Source organism: Palaemon carinicauda, chromosome 7 (genome assembly GCF_036898095.1).
Source record: "Palaemon carinicauda isolate YSFRI2023 chromosome 7, ASM3689809v2, whole genome shotgun sequence".
NCBI classification, from domain to species: domain Eukaryota; kingdom Metazoa; phylum Arthropoda; class Malacostraca; order Decapoda; family Palaemonidae; genus Palaemon; species Palaemon carinicauda.
The window spans coordinates 2,145,849-2,171,196 of record NC_090731.1 but is presented as its reverse complement, the minus strand read 5'-3'; the positions used below and the strand labels follow the sequence as shown (position 1 = coordinate 2,171,196).

The 25,348-nt window shown below is 40.0% G+C and overlaps 1 long non-coding RNA gene across 3 annotated transcripts in view; it reads right to left on the bottom strand.

The window, feature by feature from the left end:
- The window catches only part of LOC137643802 (uncharacterized), a 75,277-nt gene that overhangs the window by 1,763 nt on the left and 48,166 nt on the right, over positions 1-25,348 (bottom strand). Inside the window, exons 5-6 of one of the 3 annotated variants that reach the window (XR_011045074.1) lie at positions 12,855-13,017; positions 777-952 (exon numbers count right to left, since the gene is read on the bottom strand). This is a non-coding gene — a long non-coding RNA (uncharacterized lncRNA). The remainder of the gene's footprint in view (positions 1-776; positions 953-12,854; positions 13,018-25,348) is intronic. The other 2 variants (XR_011045073.1, XR_011045075.1) reach the window with 2 other exon arrangements.

Genomic DNA, 25,348 nt, shown 5'->3' with positions numbered 1-25,348 from the left:
CTGTGTGAAGAAAGAGATGGGGAGTCCCCCTGAGGAGGAGGTGCTGCCGTTTGGCAAGGGAAAACGACATGACCTGTTTGTCCAAGGCTTAAACGACCATCACTCCTACTCGAGTAGGGAGTTCTGGAGGATCAAAAGGGCACCCTGGACTTCTTCAACTTTGAGGTTGACCCTGAAGGGGAAGAATCCCTCTTGGACTTCTCTTTCTTCCTACTGCCAAACCAACACCCACAAGGAGGATGGCTACTCCCTACACTTGCTGCATGGAGAGGCCTCGGAGCATACGTTGCCTCTGCAGGACCAACACAGCCTGTGAGGATCTACTTCTGCGCTACTCATGAAGGCGCTGCAAGTATGGGGCAGCACCTACGGGCATGTCCGCCTGATGAGTAGAGGGGAAGGCAATAAAAAAAACCCAGCACACTTGTCCTCTCTGATGGGTGGAATCATGTGGGGTTACAGCGAGCTGCCTCCTTGATGGTTGTTTACACCTGGGTGAAGTGTTCCAGCTTCCTTTTTATCCCTTTTCCTAAAGAGAAGGACGATAATAGTTTGTCTTTGTGTTGTAACAAAGTAAAACAAAACAAACAACAACTGATCGTGAGGCAGTATTCCATAATGCTGGAAGTCAGAAATTGAATTGTGAAATGTTTGTTTTGTATTCAAAAGTAAAAACAAGAGGGATGGAACACCCATATATCTGTGAGAGAGAGAGAGAGAGAGAGAGAGAGAGAGAGAGAGAGAGAGAGAGAGAGAGAGAGAGAGAGATTCCTCACCAATATCAACCTCCTTTACTTGGAATCAGGCATCCGACGTGCAGTAACGTATATCAACCGAGCAGAAGAGGTCCACCCCACCTCCAACACACGCATTGTGAATGGCAGCTATCACAGGCTTGGGGCACTGGGGAAATGGAAGGTTTCGTTTAATATCAATACGTAAGTTGAGGAATCTGAAAAATGAAAAAGTTTTCATACAAAAAAAGGGTTTGACATCACTGGTTACAAAACCTTAATGGGATTAGTTATGGTTTGTATATCCTGTATAAGCAAATGTGTGAAATATAAAAATTTATATATATATGTGTGTGTGTGTGTATGTAAATAGAGTATGATGAAAATCTAAAGAATACCAAGAGATACCAATAGTTTCAAAATTGCCCTGGTGAGTCCAGCCAGTTTTATCAAGCTTCCCAACACAACATTTGAGTCAAATAGAAATATATTTTCTTTTCTCAAAATGTTAAAAATCTCTAAATATCCATTCGAACCTGAGACCTTTAATATGATAAAGCTTCAGCGAAGATAAACACAGTTTTACCTAGGACGAGCGGGGTGGATCAGGCAGTAGGTACTGCAACTTGAAAGTCCCAAGTCATTAAAAGTTTTTTATTTATTCCCATACGTCATACAAAGCTTTGACCTTTTATTCGATACGTATCCTTGGGAGGCATGGAAGCCCCTATTGGACTAAACTGACTGGCTTTACTGACCCAGGAATTGTCAATGTACTTTGGTCCTGTAAAAAGAAGGAAAGTCATGACTTATTCAAACTACCTGAGCATAGATATGTTGGAGTGTTAGGAGTCTCCAAATCCTTTGAGATCGAGTGTCCGAATGTAACGGAAAAGCCCACGATCTCTCAATCCTTCTACTTGTAAAGAACAATGATGAAAATAATTCTATGAAAAACCATAATGTATTATATTAAGTAGCTTAACTACATCCATCGTCTGGTCCAACCCCATAACAGAGCGACTGCTAGAACCCCAAGAGAGAAGGAAGGAAGAAAGGGCCAGATATTCTTACCTTTCTTTCTTGGACTTTATTGCACAACATGCTGAGCAGCATCTGCTACAGCTACTAAAGAGGAGGTGTCCAGGAAGTGCTGCCTCCAGTACTTGTACCACAGACAGATTCTTCTTGAAGGCGAGGGTAGAGCCCATACTTGACTTTGTTGGGTCGCGACTTCGAAGCGCCGCAGCGTGGCTTCCTCCGGGGTCGGGTATGTGTGTTTGATGGTTTAGCAAAGCCAAAGGAGGTGTACTCTTAAAAATGGGCTTTTTTCACCCTACGAGTGCTAAGGCACAACGTTTTCTGCTCCGGTCCACAGTGCCGAGGTCTCTTGAGATAACACCCTCACAAGACAGAGAATTAGGTCATGCCAATTTTTAGTCGCATCTAGGAGAGGAAAGAAGCGATGGAGAAGGACTCGAACCTTGGGTCGTGGATTGCTAGGTTTTGTGTCTGTGTCTTAGCTACGAACTCTGGAACAAAGGTCGTCAAGATCTTCCATCCCTTGTCATGGTTAATAGAATATGAAATGCCATGAAGTTCCCCTATCTTTTTCACCAAGGCTAGAGCCAGCAAGAAAAAGGTCTCAAGTGTCAAGACACCTGTTTGATGCTCTTCTTAGTGGCTTGTACGGCGAGAAATCTTGAGACGTCCAAGGACAGGACAGGAGTTCTTGAAGCTCCTCATCATCAAGGACAGTGCCCATGAAGAGGAAAGGTCCAGGCCTTTCAAGCTGAAGGCTTGGCTCAAGGCTGCCAAGGAGACTGAGATAAGCTCTTCTTGGTGAAGGTAGATAAAGACTTAGGCGATTAGTTGCAGACTCCCAGTTTATGATGCCAATCACAGAAGATGGCCCACTTTCCCTACAAAATAGCTGCTGAGGATCTATGGAGGTATCCAGATATCTCACATAAACCCTTTCGCTGGAAGGCAATGTTGGATAGCCTCCACTGTACAATAAAAGGGACTTCACTGACTTGTGAAACCTCTGCATATGGAAATGACAAAGAAGGTCGGGCTACTACGATAGTTGTACCGGTACCTCGATCCAGATCACCAGCAAATCTGGAAACCATTCAGCGTGTGGCCATTTAGGAGCCCCCAGGGTTCGCCTGAAATTCGAGGTTGTCAACAGTTTGTGGAGTATTCTAAATAGCAGGCAACAAGATGAAAAGACTCGACTTCTGTCAATTGATCACGATACCCACATTGGTGCAACAAGCTTGTTCAGATCCTGGAGCAACTCTCTCCTAGAGGACGACAAGATCAACCAATCTCTTATAGCAAGAAAAAAGTCATTCAGTAGTTTTTCTTAGTCAGCGGATTTTGGAAACATAGACTGTGGTAACAGAGAGCTTACAAATGTAAACAATGGAACAGACGTACATTCTCTGTGTTTTTATTTCATAAGATGATACTGAAATGTGACTATTACATATATAATTATTGAACACTGTACTGTACAATTAAGTAAAACATCAGTATTATTAAAATCCTGTTTATATCAAATACAGCTGTCCTTTTGGGCCACAGAAAAAGGACAAACTTTTAGGTCAATGGAGTAGCCTGGTTGAGCAGTACTGTACATAAATTAGTGACTGATCAGATTTAAATTTTCTCATTTATGCATACCTACGGATGTGTCTACAGTAAAAATAAATTTTGGATCAAAAAAGGGTTTAAGAGTGCATAATAGGTTTATAAGAGCGTTAGGAGTGTTTATAAAGCTTGAATTTATGAAGAAAATACAAAATATTACAAATCATAAAAGTAATTTATACTATTATTTCTTCCTAGCTATACAAACCTAAGTCCTTTGGTCAGGGTAGATTCTGACAAAACCTGGAAACGGCCAATGTAGAATTATCGAGGTCCTAGCAACTGCCACCCAGTATTCCCTCGTGGTCCGGGTCTGACAATGCTCCGAGCCTCCACTTTCCTTTGCCTGGGACTTGGGGTGGATGCAGCGAGAAGCAAAACCTATAGGTTTAAAGGCCGCTCATGAATGGCAGAGGCAAAGGACAGTGACATTGCCCTATCAAGAAGGACAATGCCCTAGAGACTGACCATATTACATATGATTAGCACCGAAGCCCCCTCTCCACCCATGCTAGGACCAAGGAGGGCCAGGCAATGGCTGCTGATGACTCAGCAGATAGACCTATAGGCTCCCCCCAAACCCACCTCCTTAGGCTCACAAGGACAATGAGGTTGCAGCGACCAAAGGAAGTAACGAGTTTAAGCGGGACTCACACCCCAGTCTGGCAATCACCAGGCAAGGACGCTACCGCCAGGCCATCACAACCTTAATTACTTTTAGAATTTGTGATTTGTTCCTAAGCAAATACTGTACAAGCCTTCATCTTTTAATAGGGAAGCCATCCTTACAAGGGATGAAGTTTCGCTCGTCCATTTAGCTAGCAATCTAGGATCGTGATGCTAAGTCTGGTAACAAGAGCAAAGGATCCTTGCAACCCATGACCCATGGGTGAAGGACCTATTGTGTGGTAAAGTGGTAAAGGAGTTTTTAATACAAGAATCTATCTTCAGTGAGAGCATAGTTCCTGTTATTAGTTCCTTAATCATCAAACACCCTTCGCCAGAAGTGTGGAGATTCTACACTTAGACTATTTGGTAAAATAACTGCCCATCACTAGTATGCCCACCTGCACCTGTGTCCCTCCCAGCACTATAACGCTTCTTCGGCTGATTCCAAGAGACGGAAGGAAGGAAAAGAAGGAAGAAAGCCAATCTTAGACAAGATGCTTCGACGGCTCGGAAGGAGCGAGGTTGCTACATCACTCGCTGGGCATCTACTGGTACCACAGTGTCCTATGGAGAATGTGTCCAGGGACTTGTGGAAGCAATCCCAGAGATAGTGCACTGTGAAGATGGTCTGTCTTTTCCAAGCTACTGTCTTCAAAACTTGAGCAAGTGAATGGTTGTTTCCGAAGGTTAAAGACCAATGGTTCCTCCTCTTGTTCCTAGAGGGCTCTACTGTGACTTAACAAAGCCAGGAGGAGATGGTATGTCTGGAGATTTTCTTCTTTGTTCTCCCTGCACTAACAAAGAGACTGTACATTGGGTCTACCTGATCTCGTTAGCTTTATGTAGAACCTCACTACCCTTACAGGCCATGGAAGAAAGTCATCTGACTTATCGGTCGTCTCCTTTAGCCATGATACTGATAAGGATTCAAATCTAAAGTTAGTGATCAATGGGTTTTGAGGTTTTGCCACGAATTCGTGAAGGAATGAGAACAAGACCTGTCTCCCCAGCTGAGAAAGTAACACTAAATACGGTAAGACCATCAGGCTCTCTCCCACTTTTCGTTGAAACTAAGGCTAACACTGTCATAGGAGTGAGATCCCTTCGTAAGGATTTATAAGGATTCTTCCAGAGTGACCGAAGGACCCTGGTCACATACCATACCAAACTGATGGTTATTTCTCGCGGGGAACAAGATTCTTCCAAACGACGGGTCAAAGACGATAATTCCCACAAGGAAGAGAGGTCTACTCCTTAGTCTGAAGACTCATCAAGGCTAAGTGATATAGCCTTTAATCACTGAAAATGAGAAGTTTTTCATTCCTCAGGTAAATAAGAAAATCCACAACTAGTAGAATACAGATTTCGAGGAGCGAAACGTTCTTCCCACGACACCAATCAGTGAAGACCGCCCACTTTGCTTGGTAGATAGCTGATGATGAAGACAGCTAAAGAGAGTTCTTTGCAGTTGGTTGTGAAAAACCTTTCTCTCTGAGAAGATGCCTGATAACTTCCAAAAGTGAAGAGAGAGAGAGCCAGTCCAAGGCAATGTGGTATCTCTCCTTATGCGACTAACATAGGAGGTTGTACAAAGTTAGACTTAGAAGGTCTGGGAGGTTGGGTGTGATGACGGCTCTCATGTTCATTTTCCTTAGGAGACAAATAATACGATGGCCCAGATGCCGAGGCCGTCCCACGGGTGTTGAAACGCGTCCTAAAGTGATGCTGCTGGGTCCGGCACTGATGAGCAATAAACTTCTTGTTTGTTGTTGGGGAACCCCATTAAATCGTGTTTACTCTCTACCAGATAATACAAAGAACATTTTGTGACTGCAACTTGACTGCGATGACTTACATTCTACTATCATGTTTCATTTCCCTGGAATGAAACGTGCCCACATGCTTACGATGTTGTCTTCCAACCATAAGTGAATTCTCACCTCCAACTGGTAAAGGGGTCGAGAAACTGACTTCCTTTGCTTGTTGAAATAAGACACTACTATAATATTGTCACTCATCAACAATACTGAGTGATCTTCTACCAAGTCCTGGAAATGAATTAGAGCTAGGTACGTTGCCTTCAGTTCTAACACGTTTTTATGGACCTCTTGCCAATGTCTGTCGTCCACCGACCTGACGTGGCGTGAGTTAGAATGTGCGTTCCCCTAACTTCTTCTCTGGACACATCTGACAAAAGGATGAGTTCTGGGATAAGAAGCTGTAAGGAGGACTGCTCCATCAGGTTCCTCTCCTACAGCCACCAGGACAGGTACTGTCAGAATTCCTGTGTCACCTTGACTAGTACAGTGGAACCTCTACATACAATCTTAATTCATTCCGGGACCTGGTTCGTATGTTCAAACGATCGTATGTTGGAGCGAATATTCCCATGAGAATACACTGTAATTTGTATAATTTGTTCTACAGCCCAAAAACCTATGATAACTCCTTAATAAATTACTACACATAATTATACATAACAATAATACAATTGCATTATATAACAACGATGTAAAAAAAGAATAATTATAAAGAAATAAATAAAAAAGGTGTTTTTATTGTCACTTTACATAAGAGACCGGCCAACGCAGGTGTAGGCTTTGCTACGCAGGAGGAGACGGACAGTCGGCGAGGAGGTAGAGATGATGACTGCGATAACGTACCGTAACTTACTCTAACTTACACTACGTGAAGTTTAACCTAACTTAGCTTATTTATTTTTTTTTTATTCTAAATTTTTTTTTACATTTTTTTTCTTTTTTATTTTTAATTTTCATCACTTTCACTCTATTCAGTCTTAGTTTTCTTTGCTTCACTTTCTTTCTCTTCATCACGATCACTAGACCGCTTCGTAGATTTTGTAAAGAAATTATCGAGAGAAAGTTGCTTGGTACGGCTTTTCAGAGTTTTTCTGAAATGGGTTAAGCAGACATCACCGAACTGCGAAACTACACGGCAAACTTGAAGTTTCTGTGGGTGATACTTATCAATGAGATCAACCACGTGTTGATGATGTACCAACCGTGTCACACGAATGTACATAGTAACGACATTTCTTTTTTTTGTATATATTATGCTTTGTATCTTCGCTCTCCCCTCGCACTGATAGAGACCTGAATAAACATGTCTGTTTTTCTCACCGTTAATTGTTAACAGAACTGGTTGTCGGTTGAACATGAAATTGCCTGTCATGCTTTTATGTCCTTTTTGCATGGACTTTGTATATATAAACTGATGTTCTGTAATAAAGTTACTCAGTTGCTTTCATCCTACCTTCTTAGTCACAGCCTCTCTCAGCCGTCACATTGGTGACCCCGAAGTGACCACCAATGTGACGGGCCGAGAGAGGCTGTGACTAAGAAGGCAGGATGAAAGCAACTTGGTGCTGATTCCCTAGAGGGGGAGAAGATGAAGGAAAAAAAAGGCGCGAGTCATTCTACTCATTCTCCCCAGACTAATCCAGGTAACTTTAGCCCTCAACCCTCTGCTATTTGTCCTTCAAGGAGCTTAAGGTGTTTAGACTATTTGTGCAGCAACTATAGGACCAATGGGAAATGTATTCATGTTCCTGTTGATTACATCTTGCAGGTAGTGGGCGGTGAAGGTCGTCTGATGCTTCCACACGCCCTCTTGCAGTACCTGCGCCACAGAGTAGTTCTTTCGAAACGCCAGGGACATTGCAATGCCCCCGACGTCATGAGCTCCGGGTCGGAGGAGGGTCAGGATTAAGAGTAAGGTCAAAGACCTTGCAAACCCAAGAAAAAATTGTATTCTTTGTGACTCATCTCTTGACCTACCCCATGCAGACAAACATTGCTGACACATGGGGTCGAGCTGCTGCTTTTCTTTTAAGGTAACACCTCAGACTCCTCACTGGGCAAAGTTCCAGTTGGTCTGGATCTTTGGTAACAGAAAAGAGACTCTCGATCCTAAAGGAACTCAATCTAGGATCTGATACCTCCGGACTTTGAGTCTTAGCAATGAACTCAGGGACAACGCAGAGTATTACCTCTCTCCATCCCCTTGAATGGGAAATGTTGTATGATAGACCACGGACTCTCTTGGCTGAGGCCAAAGCAAGTAAGAGCACCGTCTTCAAGGAAAGGTGGCGATCTGTTGGCTGGCGTTATGGTTTGTAGGAGGGACCCTTCAGGGACTGAAGGACATGAACCACGTTCCAAAGAGGAGGTCTAACCTCCAACTGGGGACAAGTAATCTCAATGCTGTATAAATAGAGAAAGTTCCAACAAGGAGAAAATCTTTATTCCTTTCAGTTTAAAGGTGAGACCTAAGGCTGAGCGGTAGCTTTTGACTGCCGAAGCCGAGAGAAGCATTTCTTCCCAGAGGTGTACAAGCAACTCCGCTGTTGTTGGAATAGAGGCATCGAGAGGAGTGATACCCCTTCCACAATACCAACCTCAGAAAACAGAGCACTTAGCCTGGTAGACTGACGCTGAAGAGCATCTGAACTGTCTAGACACCCTTTCCACAACTCGTTGCAAAAATCCCCTCAGAAAGGAGATGCTGGACTGTCTCCAGGCATGAAGTCGAAGCAAAGCTATAGCTCTGTGGAAAATGTTAGCATGTGGCTGTTTGAGTAGATCATGTCGTGGAGGAAGTTCCCTCGGAAGCTCCGTCACGAGTTGCAGAATGTCCGGGAACCACTCGGTGTGATGCCAAAGCGAAGCTATTAGGGCCACTGATAAGTTCTTGCTTATCCTGAATTGGTGAAGAACTTTTCTCATCAGACAGCATGGGGGAAATAAGTACACATCGATGTTGGCCCACTGTTGTTGGAATGCATCTTGCCAGAGAACCTGGGGGTCCGGGATTGGGGAAAAGTAGAGTGGGAGCCTGAAATTCAGGGCTGTCCCGAACAGGTCCACAGTCGGGGAACCCTACAAAGTCAGGACTTTGTTGGCTACTAGATGATTCAAAGACCACTCGGAGCCCACTATCTGATTCGCTCTGCTTAGATTGTCTACTAGCACATTCCTCGTGCCTAGAATGAAGTGAGCAGATAGAAACACCGAGTTGTCTTCTGTCCATCCGATTATCTCTACTGCTAGATGCCACAGGGGCAGTTAAAATATACCGCCTTGCTTGTTTAGGTAAGCTACTACCGTGGTGTTGTCACTCATCAACACAACGGAGTGACCCGCAAGGAACTGGTGGAACTGTTGGAGGGCAAGGAAGGCTGTCCTCATCTCTTAAGATTTATATGCTGGTAGCTTTCTGATTCTGACCACAGGCCAGAGATGGTGTGGTGCAGCATGTGGGGCTTCACCCTCCTATTGATGCATCTGAAAAAAGCATCAATTCCAAGGGAGGGACGAGAAGATCAACCTCCTTGCGGAGGCTCTTGTCTGCAAACCACCACCTGACGTCCGTCTGTACCTCTGGCCCAAAACGAACTAGGGTGTCTAGGAATCGGAGGCCTGATTCCATTGAGACTTGAGTCGCTACTGGCAGGATCGCATTCTGAGGCAACCGTTGGGTACTAGACGGGACAGAGATAAAATAGGTGGCCTAAAAGACTTAACCAGCTCTGCGCTGGTAGCTCTTCTCGTCTGAGGAAGGACCATGCTACCTTCCTCAGCCTCTGAATTCTTTCTTCTGATGGAAATGCTTTATGCCATTTGGAGTCTATTATCATGCCCAGGTATACTAGTCTTTGAGAACGTAGCAGATGAGACTTCCAGGTTTGCCATGATCCTCAGATCTTGGCAAAGGCTTAGAAGTTTGTTTCGGTGTTGAAGAAGGGTCGCCACCGAGTCTGCTAGAATCAGCCAGTCGTCCGGATATCTTACAAGACGGATGCCAATTCTGTAAGCCCAAGATAACTCTAGGAAGAACACTTTCAAAAAGACCTGAGGTGCCAAGAAAAGACCAAAACACAACACCTTGAACAGGTCTTGTTTCTGATTGAACATGATTCTTATATACTTCCTGGAAGACAGATGGACTGGGATCTGGAAGTATGCGTCCTTGAGATCCAGTGTAGATGTCTTTTCGCTTGTCTGACTGTGTCAGCTGTCTCCATCCAGAACGAAGTTTGACTGAGAGCTCTATAACTGGTCTCCAGCCTCCAGATACCTTTTTCTCAAGAAAGAGTCGATTGAAGAATCCTGGGGATCCGTTGAGGACCTCTTGGAAAGAACCCTTCTCCAACATGGTTTGGACTTCGGCCCAAAGGGCGAGCTCTTTTGCGGATCTCTTCACACAGGAGCTCATAGTTACTGGATCCCGAGTCAGCGGAGGCAGAGATCAAATGAACGGGATGTGATACCCTGAATAAATCACATCAACTGTCAAAGGTTCGACCCCAAGCTGCAGCCACCTTCGCAAGCGGCTTTGCAAGCATCAACTCACAGGTGGATAAGTGGGAGGATTGCCGGTCCTAGCAGGATTGGCCTCTGCCAGATCCCGTTCCCTCTACCTCCACGGGAGGACTTCGAAACTCTACGGTTACCTTGAAAGGACTTACCAGACACATTAGGGCCCTGCTGTCTTGGGATCCTAGCCCCATTCATCTGCGGTTTGGAAGAAGACCGTTTCTTCTGTGACAGAGGTTGGTACGGCCGTGATGTCAAGGCATTTTGGAGGAAGGAGTCCTGGTTAGACTTCCACCACTCGCTTGACGTCTACCGGCACGAAAAGAGAACTCCCATAGAAAGAGGAGGTTCTCAGCCTAGCAACCTCAGCCTGTGGGAGCTATCAATGGAACTTCTCAATGATCGAATAGCGTCTCTTGAGGATGGTATTCACCCACAGGTTGACAACCTGGAGGGAGAGGAACTTAATCGTCCTGGTGCCGGACAAGAGGAAGGTTTCCATCAACCTCCTTGTGGACTCACAAGACCAGTCCTGAGACCTAATCAAGTGGCCCACAGATACCAACCAAAGGTCCAGCTACGAAGTGGCCTGTATGGCATACTGTACTTCGCAACTTTCTCCTGGTTCGTGGCAAGCAGTTGGCGAAACTGGAAGTCATCTCATCTTGAGAGGGGGTTTTCCTGAACAGGGATACGATCTCTCTTGGCCAAATAATGTCTGGTAATGAGATCCCTGGGGGTCGTCATAGCGAGAGCGCAAAGGCTCCACGACACACGAGCCTGAAGGCTCTGAGTCACGAGAACCCCAGGGTTCAACATAACGAGGGCCCAAAAGTCCAAGGTCACAAGAGCACGAAGGCTCAAGGTCACAAGAACCAAGAGATTCAATGCGACGAGAACCTGCAAAATCCCATGTCACGAAAAACCGAGGAGTTCTGCATAACATGGTCCTTGGAGACCAAGGTTATGAGAGCCCGAAGGCTCATCAAGACAGGAGCTAGAAGGTTCAAGGTTACGAAACCCGAAGGCTCATCCTTACGGAAGTCCTGCGAGCCCGAAGGCTCGGCGTAACGAGAACCCAAAAGCACAGGGTTTAGGAGCCCAGAGGCTCAGCGTAAGCGTCATAAGAACCAGAAGGAATCACGAGATGAGAACATGAAGGTTCAAAGAGGCATCTCATTATGTCAGGGGGAGGAGCACACATGGAGTGGCGAGGGGTCAAAAACTCCTTCACTTGACTGACCCCCGAAAGGAAACGTCAAGCAGATTCCTCAGGGGAGGACTCTGATCACAAGCCTGGTCTCTCAAAGGAGAGAAAAGTTCTCTCAAAGGAGAGAAAATTTCTCCCGAAGGAGAACTGCACCTAGGACTAAGGTTTCCCCCAGAACTAGCAGAAGTATAGGCGTAATCCACATGCTGGTCACGAATTACCCTCTCTCGCGGAAGAGAGAGATATTCTCCCAAAGGAGGAACATGCCTAGGACCTTGCTCAACCTCCATCCCCGGAGGAGAAGTATAGTCTTCGGCTTCAGCCACAGGAGACCAAAAGTCAGACTGGTGGAAGGCTCCACCTCCGAGAGAGTTGGAGTGCGCTTCCCCTCATCCCCCCAACTAAAAGAGTTCGAACAGAACTTCCTTCGAAGGGGGACCATCAACGACCAAAGATGGCCACAAAACTAACAAATCAGAAAGAGAGCACGCACTCCCTAGGGGAAGGGGCAGGACTGAATAGCTAGGGGAAACAGCACCATCTTTTGGCCAACAAGGTTGACCTGGAGTTAACAGGGCTGCACTGCTAATCAGCCGTTCCCCAGTGAGGACCGGCAGAGGAGCAGATTCAGGATGAGATCGAGTAGTCAAAAAAGGAGTCCAAGATTTCTTCGACTTTGAGGAAGACCCCGAAAGCGAAGAATCTCACTTCGACTTCTTTTTCCTGCGCCCATATCTTTCCCACTGGGAGGCAGACCACTACCTACACTCATCACAGGTGTTGTCCAGATCACACTGATGGTCCCAGCAAGCCGGACACAGGCTGTGGGGTCCCGTCTCAAGGGAGGATATAATGGTACTGCAAGAGCGGCCTTCGGGACCAGGACAGGTATGCATGGAACAAGGTGTACACACAGTTGGAAAAGTAAAAGCATAAAAGTTATTATTCAAATGGCTAGTCTTGGCGGGAGAGAGCGGCAACGTCCATCTGCTACCGAGCCAGAAAGCAAAATGGTTGCTCAGCAAAGGTGTGTGAGTGAGTATGTTAGCCAGCTACCCCTACCACTAACTAGTGGTTGGGGTGGTTTTCCCTGGCTAAAGTTATCATGGCTCGTCTTTCGGCGAATTCCCCTATAAACAGCGGAGGCTTTGTATTTAGTGAGAGAACAACTGACTTTTGATATAACTGTGATAAGGTTGAAATACCTTTTCCATGAACTATTAGATTTATGTGAAGGGCTAAAGGTACCTTTTCCTTGAAGCTTCTCTTCACACAGACCTTTCTGTCCTCCACCTCATAGACGTCCCCTCATTGATGCATCCGCCTCCCATCTGACCTGAGGAGACAAAACGTGACGTGCCTAGAGCTTTGCATATGGCGTCGTACATCTCCGATGTCATGGCAAAAGGTCCTGAAATTGTCAAATGGAATATCAGTGCGTAATACAGTACAGTTATCAATACCATGCCATGTATAAAATATAGTAATGCATCTAAACACGTACCAGATCTGTGTATATGCATAATGTATATCTATCTTCAGAGTAAAATTTTTAATCAATATCATCTAAAAAATATCCGCTAGAGATTAATCATGATTTCATTGCTCAAATGTTCTGGCAGGCGGAACGTATTGCTATTGGCGTCAGCCCGTGGGCTAGTATTTCGGGGTTATCAATTATATAAGTTAGATTTGATTCCCTCGATAATCATAACCCAGCGATTCATGGTTATCGGTTTAAATGTACGTAATAATTATTTATTAAAATTTGATTGAAATTACTGAAATAGTTTTGGGAAAATTTTGTTAATGGAAAATAAAACCGGTATCATTGTAGTGTATTACAGGGCAATGTAACCTAGGAAAGCAACTATAGAAAAAATTACGCTCTCTTCGAAAATGACACTCGTTCCCGTCGCAAATGAATAGTTTCAGAAATATATATACATCTTTATCCTCAAATAATGGGGGACCTCCAATGGGAACTTGGGGTTTTGGGTGGGGAAAACATACTGGGGAATCGATATATAAACGTAAAACAAGCCTTTTCTTCTCTATACATTACCTTCTTGAAATTATAATAATCGGAGGAAAACACAAAACAGTATATCTGGATAAACTTTGGAGGCGCCGTTGCAAAGATTGTGTCATGAAAAAATACAGTGACCAGTGCTGCCAACGTCCGATGTAGACATTAGCACCCGTACGTTCGTTCGTTCATGCATACCAGTTTCGCCCTGCGCAGAACCCTCCCCCCTGCGCAAAAGCTTTTTCCCATTTTATTATCCTATTCCTTTTAAAATCATCTCATTTTATATTCCCATTCAATATCATTTATCATTCATTCTATTTTATCTTCCTAACTTTGGTTTATTTCTTTTGTTATTTTCTTTTCACTGCCCGGTTTCACATAAATTCTTCCTCTGGACTAGTTTCCCTACCCAGTTCATTTATGTTTACCCTCTAGACTCCCTTATTTTTCTGTTAACCAATCAGGAACCAATACGTATTCAAAGTTTACACAAGGGGGTTGACAACTGATATTTCCCTACCCCCTTCCTTTGTCTCTTTAAGTGGTCTGTTCTTTCCTCTTCCACGAAGCCCTTTTCCTTTGTAACCTTTGAACTAGTCAGGTGTCCGCCATTTCGAGTGAGATTTATTTTTTCGTATTTTACGATGGAGGAATTTATAGATACTTGTAACGGCTGCAGTATTCCGTATCTAAAATCATTTGCTAAATTCCATGGTGATTTTTATGATTCTTCTGTCAATGTTGATATTTTCCTGAAATCACACAATGTATTTCCTCAACGCTTGCAGTGCCCCAAGTGTCATTCCCCCCTATCTTACAGGAAAGATATTCATGTGTTTTATTGCAATACCGAATCCACCATACCTAAAACCAAAAAGAAACGTCGTTGTGGTTATACCGTTACTTCCTATAAAGGTACATTTTTGGGAAAAAGCCGTCTACCCCCATGGAAGACTCCCGTGACCCGCAAGTTTCGGCGTCTTCTTCGTAAAGGTAAGGAGAATTTTACCGTTTTCAGTAAATACCTGAGGTTTGTGACCTGTCATACTACTAGGCTAGGTTAGGTGGGTTTGTTAGGTTCTGTGCCCTTTTTGTACTTTTTATATATTGAGTAAAACTTATATGGAGAAATTATTCATTGCTATCGCTAGTAATGTCATCGTGCCGTTGGTAACTCTGTGTACCATACGTCAACGTTGGTAACACTGTGTATTATTGGTAACGTTGCTAATGTTATCGTTCGCAGTACATTCGTTTAAAAGAAGTGACACCGTTGAAGAAATGCTTATATTTAAATATTTTAACACAACATATATGACATCAGTGTTTATACTTAACCATTTTAACAGAAAATATATGTTTTCCTGTAGGAAATAACGTGATCTAACCTGTTTTCACCTTCAGTTCATCCGTAATAACAGCAACCAATTTGGCAACTTAAAGTTAGCCGAATTGGTTGACCTGTTTGTTTCCGATTGAAATGAACATCAAATTCAGTTAAATCACGTTATTTTCTGTTCGAAATCTCACCCTGTAATACAATACAAAATTACCATAAAACCTAAATGTTATACTTAGTGAAATAAACATTTTTTTTCCTTAAATTCTGTATCTCCATTAACATTGGCTGCCGACAGTAGGCCATGGGGTTCAAAACACTGTATTTTGAGAGATCTATTAGATTGTGTAAGTTCCAATGTCCTAATTAATATTGTACTAAACTACAATAAAAACCCAATAGGGCACAAAATATGCAGTTACATTGCATGAAATGACCAAGCAATATTAACAACTAAGCACAGGTGCTGTTGTGGACCAATGGACGCCATACAACAAAACTTGCATAGGGTCACCGTATGGGATTCAGGTGGTCCTGTCATAAATTGAACTCGTACATTAGAAAACATAATTACGTAATAACAAAAACAACAATTATAAGATTAATTTGTAATAAGAACTTACTTTAGTACATAATAAAGGAGGAATTGACGAAAATCGAAGAATTAACTTGGAGGAGATTCTACTAGTCCGCTATGATAGATTGTTTGTTTACATTAGCACAGTGGTGCCAGATGAGTTAGTCTAAAAATCCCCAAACTCATGATGAAAAATCCCCAAAACAAACCAAAAATTCCCATTTCCACATATATATATATTTTCTTCTGATCCTGTAATTTTATACTATTATATAAATTACTCACTTCATATGAGTGCAAGCAAACTAATTACAACATATATAGGCTAAGGGTTTACTCATCTAGGGCTAAATCTCCATATCTGGCAACACTGGCCTTGGCTTAGCTGGCCAAAGCACCTTGCTCAACGAAAATCCCTAGACTCAAAAATTTCCCCAAATCTGAGCCAATTTCCCCATTTTATTCGTAGACAAGATTTGAAATAATTGCTACATATACTTCTGCATCTTCCTAAAATATACTATATTTTGTATTTTCGTTCATAAATAGTATTCTTTTCAACCAAAAACGTTAGAATTTAGATTACAACAGATAATTAGAACAATCTGAACTACAAGATTTTTCCCAAGATTCACTAGAAATTCCTTATTTTGGGACAATTTCCTTAAAAGTAGGGGTCCCTTGTGCGACGTATTTCTGGTGCATATCAGGGTCAATGCAATGGCTCCTCTGATAATCAAAAGAGATTTAAGTCTATCTTTCTTTTAGTTTCTTTTGTCTTTATCTTAAGATCGTCTTTAATAAACTCTCTCTCTCTCTCTCTCTCTCTCTCTCTCTCTCTCTCTCTCTCTCTCTCTCTCTAAATTCTTCACTTTTCTTATTTCAAAAGTTTACCTGAAATCATTCCTCTTAACAAAAATTATTAATAATAAATAGTTACTTCAACTTCCTCTTCCAAGAGTTTAGAGAGAGAGAGAGAGAGAGAGAGAGAGAGAGAGAGAGAGAGAGAGAGAGAGAGAGAGAGAGAGAGAGAGAGAGAGAGAATCAAATACGAACAACTGTCACAAGATTTCTCGTCTATGAAATGTTCGATTTGTCTTGATGTCGGCGACTTCGTTTGTAATAAATCTAATGGTTGTTATTATAAGTAAAATACTATAAAATGTTATAAAACCTAACCTTACATAACAAAATTTAGGCTTTCAGTGTAGGCCTATGAGTGCTTATAATAAGCCTAAAAAGTTAAATTTGATAACTAATTATGAGAAGTCGAAGTCATATAATAAGACATTCGAACACGAAAAAGATTTATTTAGCGAATATTGTAAATTAAGAATTTCATTCGTAAAACTAGACCTACGCCATTATTTTTATGTAAATTTACTCTAATATTTGAATAAAATTTACATAAATGTGTAAGATTTCCCTTAACCTGAGAAGATAATTATGTATGTGGCAGTTAGTAAACTGTAGCTGGTCGCAGCCAAGGCCAGATGAGACATGTAGGTGTAGCAACCTCATCCCTCGTTCTGTGTCTAAGATTATTATACATTTGGCAACAAGTTTCGGTGAGGACGAGCTGTGATTGGCTGAATTGAAATGGAGGTCTGTGATTGGTTGATTCGAAATGGGTGGAGGGTATAAATAGGAGGAGCCAACCAGTTGGCACTCAGTAGAGGGGGAGGGGAGGGTGGGGTAACAAGGGGAAGGGAAAGGGGAGGAGGGGATTGGGGCTTTGGGGGCTGGGGGTGGGATGGGGCAGGGTGGGGCTAGGGTGGGAATGGGTGGGGGGTTAGGGTAGGGTGGGAATGGGTGGGTGGGTAGGGTAGGATGGGAATGGGTGGGGGGTAGGATAGGCTGGGAATGGGTGGGGGGTTAGGGTAAGGTGGGACTGGGTTGGGCTGGGGGAGGGTGGGAATGGGTTGGGGGTTAGAGTAGGGTAGGGCTGAGGGAGGGTTGGGGGCTGGGATTGGGTTAGGTTGGGGGTTAGGGAAATGGGTTGAGTTGGGGGTTAGGCTAAGGTGGGAATGGGATGGGCTGGGGGAGGGATGAGGGTTGGGGGCTAGGATTGGTTGGGTGGGACAGGTCTGGGGGCTTGGGTAGGGTTAAAGCGGGTGGGGCTAATGTACAATTGGGTAGTGTGTGGTTATGGGCAGGGTGGGTATGTGATGGGGTTCTGAGGTTAGGAATATGACCAACGGCCCAGGGAAGACCAGGCAATGGCTGCTGATGAGTCAGCAGGTAAACCAACAGGCTCCACCACACACCGTATCCTTACCTCACATGGATGGTGAGGTTGCAGACACCACAAGAAAGAACTAAGCAAAGAAATTAATTATTAAAGTCACGTTAAGATCTATGAGTTTATCATTTAGTTTATAATAAAATATAATAAACTCCATTTGGGAATTCAATCTATGATTTGACAAGTCTCGTTCTTTCGTTTTAGATGATCTCAGCCTTAAAATAAGGAGTGAGGGGGACACGTTGTTGCAACCATTTCTTAAGTATTTGCGTTCGTATGTGTTCAAGTTTGACTTCATTTGGACAAGTATTTATAATACCAGTTGTTCCCGGTACACATATGCTTAAATTCAACAAAAATACATTAATTCTAATCATTAAGAATTGCTAGACTCACTTAATGTTCCAATCGTTTCATATAAATTTAATAAATGAAGACGAAGTCAAATCACTTCGAGCATTCGTTCAAGTTAAGATTTGACACAAGTGTAGCAACAATAGTGTTCTATTTGCGTTCGTATGTCCTCGATTTTGACTTGAATTGAACATAAGTGATTCTACACATATTATTTACGGTACAACTATCATTGAATTCATCAAAAGAACTCCATAATTTTATTTAATCATTACAAGCCTTTATTTGTGTTGTATTTGTAATAAATAAATATTATATATGAATCACAGACGAGAGAAATCTTAATCTTAATTTCATCATCATTAGTTTTATAATTCAAAGGAAAATAACATTAGGAACAACAACATAAGAAACAACTACTTAAGACAAACAACACTGAAACAACAGGAATTAAGATATCAAGAAAAACAACAGTGAAGGTTTTATTCACACCAAGAAAAACAACATTAGAAGGAACAACATAGAAAACAGCAGTTATGGAAACAACAACAACATTAAGAGCAACAACAACAAGAACTACAACAGTAGCAGCAACATCAAGAACAACAACAGTAGCAACAACGTCAAGAAAATAAATACCAAAAACAACACCAAGAACAACAACACAGAATAACAGCATCAAGAACAACAAAGACTAATGAAACAACAGTAGCATCACCAAGAACAACAACACCATGAACACATACACAAAAACAACAACAGTAGCACCAACAATTCAGGTTCTGGGGTGAGAGGCATCGTAGCCTTTGCAACGAGAGAGAGAGAGAGAGAGAGAGAGAGAGAGAGAGAGAGAGAGAGAGAGAGAGAGAGAGAGAGAGAGAATAACAGTTCGAGTTAATCCTGCGCAATAGCCCATCTCATTACAGTAGCTATCTTATCTTCATTATGACGTAAGGTAGCTTCCCCCATCGGCCTCTGTTCTAAAATCGAAAGTATTAATAATGGAATAAGTTTAATCTACAAAATAGAATAAAAAGGGAAACAGAGCCATATTTTATCAGTAATTCTACTGAACTCAGTTTTATTAGGCCTATATCAAACTTTCTCCAACAATCTTCAACATACTTTGGCCTAATATTATTTATTCCTCCAGCAAATTTCTCCAACATTCTATCAGTTCTCTTATACAATCTATCTCCAACAGTCAATCTCCAACGCCTATTCTTCAACTCTCTCTCTCTCTCTCTCTCTCTCTCTCTCTCTCTCTCTCTCTCTCTCTCTCTCTCTCTCTCTCAATTAACAACAAAACTAAATCAGTTCTACTTCTCTTTGAGGACGGAGAGAGAGAGAGAGAGAGAGAGAGAGAGAGAGAGAGAGAGAGAGAGAGAGAGAGAGAGAGAGAGAGAGAGAGAGAGAGCCTTTCTCTTATACGAAGTGTGCATTTCCTTCAATGCCAGAAGGGCGTATGTGACAGATGAAGGATTTCCTTCTCTATTCCCTTGTCTTTAAGGTCGATGATAACTCATAAGTAGTTTCGATTTACTGCATATCGATAAAGGTCTATTTTTAGAAACTATTTGAAAATGGGCATTTTGTAATAGATGTGAAAATGTTATCGATAACATTATGAAAATTATCAATAAATGACACATTATGAACAAAATAGAAATACTTATTTCTCAGACAACGAATAATTCGAGTGACAGATGAGCAGCGTTGCCAAATTTCCTCCTGAAACCATCATTTCCCTTACTAATATTGAGACTGGATTAGACATTTACATTTGGCAACAAGGGAGGCTAATAAAAATTTACGCTTTAGCATTACAGAGAATAATGGAATATAACTCTCTCTCTCTCTCTCTCTCTCTCTCTCTCTCTCTCTCTCTCATCCTCTCTCTCCTCTCTCTCTCTCTCTCTCTCTCTCTCTCTCGTATCAACATGAATATATATAATATATATATATATATATATATATTATATATATATATATATATATATATATATATATATATATATATATATATATATATACTATATATATATATATATGTATATATATATGTATATATATATATATATATATATATATAGTATATATATAGTATATATATATACTATTATGATATATATATATATATATATATTATATGTGTGTGTGTGTGTGTGGTGTGTGTATATATGCATTTGTATAAAGAATAAAATAATCAACACCATTTATTCTGAATGTTTTTTTTGTGTCAATTTCTCTTCGCCCGAAGCTCATGCACCTAAAGCACATGAATAGAATCTACTGGAGATAACAAAAAAAAAAAAAAAAAAAGGAGAAAAAAAAATCTCGACAATCAGCGCACACTGATATAAAATGAAGTTTGACCTCACCGTTATCACTAAACCTTAAATAACAGTCTGTGACTTTTAACGTGTCATATAATTCACTAATACAATATTTTTGGTCTTAAATACAAAATTAAACTACTTTTCCTACTGCTGCGAAGCCAGCAATAAATGTATGATACATATTTGCGATGTCACATGAATTATTTATCCTTCTGATGAGGGGGTAACTTGAAACCGGTTTCAAACCACCCCCCCCCCCCCCGTAATCTGAAACCGGTTTCAAGTTACCAGGGGGTAATTTGAAACCTCTACACCGGGCGTGAAACACATGCACACACACATACACACACATATATATATATATATATATAATATATATATATATATATATATATATATATATATATATATATATATATAAAATGAAAATTAAGAGAGACGGCAAATACTGGTTGTTAATGAAAATACTTATTTAAAAGACATCATTTTCCTCTCAAGAAATAAAAGGTTAAGCATAAGATGTAAAACACCACACTCTCCAAAAACAAAATTAATTAATGAGCTGGTCCTACCAGTATTAACTTACGCTTTCGAAACTTTGAGCCTTACTAAAGCCTTAGAACAAAACCTAGTTCCAACTCTAAGAGCTATGAAGAAAACAATGATATGAATGACACTATGAGACAAAGAGAAGAGCAACATGGAACCGAAAGCAAAGTAAAGCAAAGGATATTTTAACATGTGAAAGAGAAATATACTTGGGGAGGACATATAATGAGAAGGGCAGATAATGGATAGACATTAAAAATAACAGAAAAAGTTTCTAAAGACTGCAAAGGAAGGTTGGGAAGGATGAAAAGACAATGGAGTGACGAACTAAGAAATTTTAGCATAGAAAGATCATAAAAAAGTAGCAAGTGAAAGGACACGACGGTGGGTTTTCTTCTGCAGTGGATGATACACATTGATTTACAATGGGTCCGTGTGTGTGTGTGTGTGTGTGTGTGTGCGTGGATGAGTGCGTGTATGTTTGTGTGTATGTGTGTGTGTACTGAGATGCCACTAAGTGCAAGATAAACTGAAGGTCTCAATTGACGTCAGGGGAATCACATGATCTGCTTATCGTCAGTCAAGGACGTTAATCTTATCATGATATTGTCTCGACCCAAAGCAAGATGTCTGACTCTCATCATCTCTTATGTATATCTTTCTGTCTTTATCAATTTGAAGTCTACTTTTGATTAAATCTTTAACGAGAGAGAGAGAGAGAGAGAGAGAGAGAGAGAGAGAGAGAGAGAGAGAGAGAGAGAGAGAGAGAGAGAGAGCTATTAGTAAAAGACTGAAACAATTCACGTGTGTTTGTACTTATTTGATCGTGTTTGTGGATGTGTGCGTGCCAATGCCTTGACTGCTTTTATACAAACAGACATGCACACGCACACCTTCACTGCCTTTCGGTTCTATTATCGGTATCTGGGTTCAAAACACTCAATCACGGTCCCTTTTACTTTTGATCACGAAATTCATAACAGTACATTTTCACCTCTCTTCTTTAGTACCTTATACAGTAGAGCACATAGTCTGGACGTGGCTGGGTATAAGCTACCATCCTCTAATATAGTCTTCTTTTTTAGGGAACTTGATCTTTATCTCCAGCCCCTAACAAACTTTCTCCTCCCTTCATAATTGATATTAAGACCTGGGATTATTACCTTTATAGACCTGATATAGACGTCAAATAGAATGAAGATTTTTTCTAAGTATATTTTTATGTGATTTCTTTTTCATAATGGCCACTTAAATAGGAACATAACCTTTGAATGCTCCTTATCCATGCCATAAGGAAAAGATAGAAAAAGATATTGTATTCTTTCTTTCAAGCATTCCATTATCAATAAGGGCATTTTCTAGTAAACATATACTTTCAGAAGGAAGATCGAACAGCTTCCCTTGTAGGTGAATGCTCCAACGCCATTTGATCCCTCTAACTATAACGTTACTTGGGAGACGATTGTCTGGCAGGTACACCGTCACAGCAGGGAGACGCCTTCCATTTGGAAGTTTGCAATGATGGTATGCCATCGAAGGATTGATTATTCCTTGAAGAACTGAGACACTTGATTGATTGCCTTATATCTCTTTCAAGGACAATAAATTTGGATTATGATAGATTCGAGTGATTGTGTTTGTTATTACAACATTTTATGTTATTTTGTGCTTTTAATATATGGGATTGTAAAGATAATTGCTTAATTATGCAATGAAATCCTAGTATGATTTAGCAATTGTATATTTTGTTATTATTAGATTATTCGAAATGTCAATAATAAAAAGTTCCATTCATATTCGTCCCTAATATAACAAGAACAAACACTCGGTAGAGCGCATACCTTCACCACAGCCACTTTTGTCACCAAGAAAATTGTCTAAAAATTTTGTTTTTCATGAACTTTCTGGAAGTTAATAACCCAATTGACCTCTGACCTCTAATCGCTAACATCTTTGCAAAAGTTTCATGCAAATCAGATAAGAATTGGCAGCGATATAGCAAAGAGACATGTTTTGCCTTTTCATCACCTGGCCTCTGATATGTAGCTTTTTCACTCGCAAAATCTAATCATATTGTTCTTTGTTCATGGCCAATCATTCCAATAATTTCATTAGATTATGTGGAATAGTTTTTGAGCTTCGTGATTAATTTTCCACCTTTTCATGACCCTGGCCTTGACTTCTGACCCATTCACTCGCCAAATCTTATGAATCCCACCATAATTCCTGAGATTTGGGCAACATTTTTTGACTCATATGAACCACAAACGAACAGACAGACATACAAACATACCCCTATCAAAACCTATCGTTCGCTTAAACGTAGTTGGCGAAGATAAAAAGGATTGTAATAGTACAACCTCAATCTTCACCAGGAAGTTGCCCAATATTATGTTTCTTGTAATTTTCTTACCTAATTTTAATTTGCATTCCTTTTTTTTTCATTTCTGACCTTGTTTGTACTTGGTATTTGATTTATGATAACGATGGTGGAGATGGGTTGGTTTAAATTTCAAGAAAAATTATCCTGAGTTCGACAGGTATAATTGCAGGAGAATTGTCTTCAATTTATATCTCTCTTCATGGTTAAGTGCTATGTCACTGTCATACCAGTTTCCTGGACCAAAGTTTGATTCTCCGGCTGACCAGAAGCTATTGTCCTTAGGTTGATTCCCCCTTGGGTCTCTGATCCTTAGTATAAAAGAGAATCCAGATATTAAGGTATCAAAATGTATGGATTATTTGGAAATGAAAACCACGTCTAAATGTGTAAAATTCATCATTAATCAAATGCCAAATACAAACATAACAACTACCTACATTGGTTGTGATGGGTTGATTAAAATTTTAAGTAAAGAAAAAAAAACTGCATTCGACAAGAACAGGTGCAGGAGAAACTTCATCGACTTTTATTTCTCTTCGTGACTTATGTAGATTCACAAGACAAGATCCTGAGTAATGGATAAATCTGCAGCAAGTCCTTGCATTATCCTTGAACCCTGGGATATCCCAATGTGGTAAAACCATCGGACCACTTAATCCTATGACGTCATGGGGTCTTGAATGATAATTGCTTCCCCTTCAGACAAGCGTGTCAGTCTCTTCTCCTTCTTCTTCTTCTTCTTCTAAGAGTGTTTTAGGCCAGATATATATATATATATGTGTATGTTCATATATATGCACAGTATATATATATATATATATATATATATATATATATATATATATTTATATATAAATATATATATATATATAAATATATAAATATATATATATATATATATATATATATATATATATATATATATATATATATATATATATATTATATATTATTATATATATACATATAGATAAATACATATATATATATCTATATATATATATTTATATATAAATATATATATATATATATATATATATATATATATATATATATATACATATATATAAACATATATATATATATATATATATATATATATATATATATATATATATATATATATATATGTATATATATATATATATATATATATATATATATATATATATATTTACATATATAGGAATATATATATTTATTTAAATTTAAATATATATATACATATATATAGGTATATATATATATTTATTTATGTTTAAATATATATATATATATATATATATATATATATATATATATATATATATATATATATATATATATATATGTATATATATACATATATATATATATATATATATATAAATATATATATATATATATATATATATATATATATATATATATATATATATATATATATATATATATTATATATATATACACACACACACACACACACACACACACACATATATATATATATATATATATATATATATATATATATATATATTTAAATTATAATGGTATTGGTAGTAGACTGAGTTGTAATTATTGTTGTTCATAATTTTTTTTTCTCCTTAGAGTTATGAAAAATAATTTTATCATAAAGGTAAATAATGTATTAAACTTCATGAAAAAGTAAAACATTAGCAATACATTCCAATTCCAAGACACCAAATGGGTTCGTGAAAGAGAAGTAGGAGTAATAATTGGCCAATCTTCGGAAGCAATGAAGTTTGAAGAGATACAATCAATTTGACTAAAGAGAGCAGACGCTGACAAGATTGGTGTGGGATCTTGCATTAGCAGTGGTGTTGAGGGATGTCTTCGGTTTGGTGTCACTTTATTCTTCTATTATAATCAAAACCTATGCTTTAGCAAAAAGACAGACTGAAGGAAGTCAATAAAAGAGGGC